The 5000-nt window shown below is 31.0% G+C and overlaps 2 protein-coding genes across 4 annotated transcripts in view; one reads left to right on the forward strand and one right to left on the reverse strand.

Annotated features, from left to right (window-relative positions):
- The window catches only part of LOC137625024 (uncharacterized), a 36511-nt gene extending 32582 nt beyond the window's left edge, over positions 1–3929 (forward strand). The window contains exon 3 of the mRNA XM_068355961.1: positions 1–3929. This exon is cut by the window's left edge and continues 2043 nt beyond it. The gene's annotated coding sequence lies outside the window, so the exon portion shown is untranslated.
- Positions 1–5000, reverse strand: part of LOC137625034 (uncharacterized) — a 186838-nt gene that overhangs the window by 148237 nt on the left and 33601 nt on the right. The window lies entirely within an intron of this gene.

Genomic DNA, 5000 nt, shown 5'->3' on the forward strand with positions numbered 1-5000 from the left:
CAAAATTCCAACTGGACCAACTAAATACCTAAAGTAAATTGTTGCGTCTGTTTTGGACAATCACGCACACATTTTTCTTTAGGAGCGAGGCTTCCCCTTAGCCCCTTAGTATTAGGGACGTAAAAGTTTGTTCAAGTAAGTTTACTTTTTTTTTTCATCAGTCCTTTCCTCTATGGCATGATGATAGTGACGTCTTGGCAGCAAAGCCCAGCGATCATGGATTTTTAACCGAAAGCTGTTTTTACCCAGTTTAATTAACATGTCCCTTTCCCACTTTCATTTTGATATCGTGCTTTTTCATTAGATCATTTATTTAAATGCAAGTATACCATAATAATGTAGTTTAATTAGTCATAATGTAAACATTTATAATGGTGCTGAATGATATAAAACCCTTCTATCTTTCTATACACGGAATGTTCTCGACACATCGAGAAACCTGTATTGAAAATGTTTAAGTAGCAATTAAGAGTCTTTGATTAGCAATTTTCATTTAATTTCTTTTAAATATTTACAGGTTCATAAGACGAACGTATCACCAAGTTATTTATTGATCATGTCTAAAGCATATATAACTAATGATAGCAAATGCCAGTGGAATATGTGCAATCGATGGAACGCGAAGTGAAATATTGAAATTGGAATAAATTCAATAATGAAAAGAAGGTGCCCTGATTAAAATTAACTTTCTATTAACATAAAAAAACCAATAGATCTAAATACTATTTTACCAATAGAGACGGAAAGAAAAAAAGAATGAGAAATTGTTGGTGCCGTATTGTTTTCCTTCAAATATCTCATCTTGAGAAACGATAATAACAATCAAATAAATACTATTTAAAATGTTGATTAGTCCATAATTTTAAGCTACACAGTTTCTCTATGATACAAAAGAAGTGATGTAATTGTATACGATGTTGTACTCAGGTGTTATTAGTAAAAAGAAATGGAAATGAGGTGAAAGACTCAATATTTTATAATGCAGGAAAAAAATTAGTGTTATGCTTTATTTCAAGGTCCAATAGAACACTATTTAAGGCAAAAGCCATTTCTTCGTAGTTTTATGTTTGGGGAATATATCTTAATTAGCTGCATATTCATCTACTTATATTAATATCCTGAGGCTGTGAGGCAGGATTGTAATAATGACAGTCAATAAATAAATCCCATGCATTGATAATTTAGGATTAAATGTAAAATTTAAATGGATTTTTTTTCTGTTACGTAAACTTCTAGGTCATTTCATGTGAAATGTTATAAAATTTGTTTTGAAAACGAAATTGATGATTTATTGTAATTTACTCTAACACTAATTTTTATATTTTCAAAATGAAGTTTTCCTTTCATAGTATCTACCCCCCGTTTACAATTCAAAGCCTAAATAATTCTATCCCAACAATAGTGTAGACTTAAGAAAAGAATTTGGTAATAATAACAATCTCTCTCTCTCTCTCTCTCTCTCTCTCTCTCTCTCTCTCTCTCTCTCTCTCTCTCTCTCTCTCTCTCTCTCTCTCTCTCTCTCTCTCTCTCTCTCTCTCTCTCTCTCTCTCTTCATGGCCATTCTTTCCCTGAACAAATAGAAAAAAAGGAATAAGATTATTTTTTTCTCACAGAATTACTTAATAACCACTTTCACTTCGCTTAAGTAATGAAACCTAACAATTTCATATTTCAAACCTGGAAACTCCATTTGCAAGGCATATTCAACTTATGAAAATTAAAATATACAGTAAAAATGTTAAATGGCCATTTCTTCAATGGTATAAGATATTCTAGCTTTCCGTGCTTCAAAAGCTTTGGGGGCTAAGAATAATCAACTAAAAGCTGTATATAATAGACTAATTTAAGTCTACCAGAGGTTGTACTGAGAAGTACTCGTAATTAGATTTTTTTTTTACAGTATTACGTTTTTGAAAGTTTATTTTTTGAAAAGAATGACTTTCGAACAACTGGAGATAATAAGAAGCAACGCTTTCAATATAATGATGCTATTAGATTTACTTAACTAAGCTTACGTAAATGATTAGGTTCGCGATGCATGTTGTGTTTATATTGAATGCCATAAAAGAGGCAGCGATTTTCCCACATTGTAATGCAATTAACAAATACCTTTCGAAATTGATTTCTTTAAATCGTAGCCACATTTAGTTGAAACCCCGATAACCCAAGATAAAGACTAGCTTAATAATACTTACTTAACCTACTTCAATTATGATTTTCATTAACAATAAAGCAGCGAACAATAAATGTCTATCTTACTTTCAAATAATATTTTAAAATTTTTTTCGGAAATTATGTACTTAAATATTCCTCTGCCTGTTACAAAAATTGAACTATCTTCTTTCTTTTACATTAATCTTATATTAATGATGATATAATGTTCGTCAAATTACTGACTAATTAGAAATCTTAGCCGACCCTTGACCCATTAAAATATACATAAAAATACAACTAAAGGAAGTTTTTAAATAAAAAGTAGCCCAGGAAATACAGATATCACCGAAAACACACATGTTTACGAAGAATATCAGATTGTTTATGTGGTAGGCCTTTAGTACTGATTCTTTTAAATTATCATAAAAGAAATAAAAATGATCAAGTAAACCTAATTGCAAGATATGAACGAGAAACCAATTGGTAAAATCGTATCTTCCATTTTCCTTTAGATAAAAAAAAAAATAAAAAAACTCAGTGCTTCAGAATTAAATGCTATAAAAGCAATGTTATTATTATAATTTACCAAGCAAGGTCATGATTGTTCACAAAGACCTGAATGGCTACCAGAAACGACCAAGAGCAAACTGTATCTCTTAATCGCATCTACATCTTGACTAATTATCGAATCTAAGTGCACTCCAGAGATTATATCTAAACGGTGATTATCATTACAACATTGCTTACGGGGCAAATATACTAAATGAAAGTATTTATGCTCGCTTAGTTATTTCTAAATACAGTAGGATTTGAATATTAACCAAAAGTTTGTTCTTGTTTTTAAGATGGTCAATTGGTTAAGATGAAAAGGACTATCATACACTCAGTGGCACAGGAAATTTGCACGGGAGATACAGAATTTGACATAATATTTAAAATTTTATTGATATGACACACAGATACACACACACACACATATATATATATATATATACATACACACACACACACACATATATATATATATATATATAAATTGTATATGTGTGTATGCATGTGTTTATATATATATACCTATAATATGAATACTTGACATTTTATATAATGTACATATACACATATATATGTCTATATAAATATGCATGTGAAAATTAAATTCTAAATCCCTGAAAAAAGTCATAGCCCCCAATTGCACTGTTTTGAGATTTATGATATTAAAAGTTTCATTCATTTTTATACCATTCATATTATTCATAAAATATCAGAACGATTTCTCGTCAGCAGCTTTCAAATTCACCAAATAAAGAGATCTAGTGATTAAAACTTTAACAGGCATTGGAAAAGTAATGATTTAAAAGGAATAAAAATAATATTATTTCATCCCTTAACTTGAAAAACCACTTTCCATAAATGATCCTCTTCTACTCAATGGAAAGATGAGATTCAAATGTGGCCCTTCATGCTACAAAAGATAGACATTAACAAGTACCCTGATTATTTTCATTTCTAGAGATATGATATGATCACATTGATTTATCGATTCGAGCATCTATGTATAAGCAGAAGATTATGGTTTGGGATAATCGCTGCATCTTTTATCTTTTGTATAGTTTATGTAATGACCCATTTTATGTACAAATCAGATGGCTCTATTTTACTTACGTTCAATTATTTATTATCTTGATTTTGTATTTATTTGTCTGTGATGTAATGATTTATCCTTAGTGAAACAATTTGTATCCACTTCTTTACTAATAAAAATTAACTAATGGTGACGAGTTGTGTTCATTCAATCACCTTTTCTCATAAACAGGAGAGAGAGAGAGAGAGATGATTAAAGTGTTAGGGGGAACCATTCAGCCCCAAGTATCACCTGAGGAAACATATTTCATTGAACTCTGAAGTTCTGGTTAACAGAAATTTAAGAGCTAGATTGTAAGTAAGGAAACTGGAACGGAGGTAAAGTTGAAGGATAATATTACAATTATTATCTTTAGCTAAGCTACAACCCTAGTTGGAAAAGCAGGATGATATAAGCACAATAGCCCGAACAGGGAAAATAAGGAAACATAAAATAGGCAAGGGCTCTAACAGGGCAAAATAGCTCAGTGAAGAAAGAAAATAAGGACACATAAAAAATAACCAAGGGCTCTAACAGGGCAAAAAGCTCAATGAAGAAAGAAAATAAGGAAACAAATAAAATAGTGTGCCTAAGCGTACCCTCAACCAAGAGAACTCTAACTCAAGACAGTGGAAGACCATGGTACAGAGGCTATGGCCCTACCCAAAACTAGAGAACATGGTATCGGGGTATCCTTCTCTTAGAAGAGCTGCTTACCATAGCTAGAGTCTACTACCCTTACCAAGTGGAAAGTAGCTACTGAACAAATACAGTGCGTCAGTTAACTCAATGAGCGTAGAAGAATTTTTCGGTTATCTTAGTATTGTCAGGTGTATGAGGAAAAAAGGAGAATGTGTAAAGAATATAGACTATTTGGTGTACAGTATGTATAGTCAAAAGAGAAATGAGCCGTAACCAGAGAGAAGTCCAATATATCATTATTATTATTACTAGCTAAGCTACAACCCTAGTTGGAAAAACAAAATGCTATAAGCCCAAGGGCTTCAACAGGGAAAAATAGCCCAGTGAGGAAAGGAAATAAGGAAATAAATAAACGATATAAGAAGTAATGAAAATCAAAATAACATATTTTAAAAACATTAACAACATTAAAACAGAGATTTGATACATAAACTATAAAAGGACTTATGTAAGCCTGTTCAACATAAAAACATTTGAACTTTTGAACTTTGAACTTTTAAAATTCTACAGATTCAACTACCCG

The sequence above is a fragment of the Palaemon carinicauda genome, chromosome 2 (assembly GCF_036898095.1).
Source record: "Palaemon carinicauda isolate YSFRI2023 chromosome 2, ASM3689809v2, whole genome shotgun sequence".
Taxonomy (NCBI): domain Eukaryota; kingdom Metazoa; phylum Arthropoda; class Malacostraca; order Decapoda; family Palaemonidae; genus Palaemon; species Palaemon carinicauda.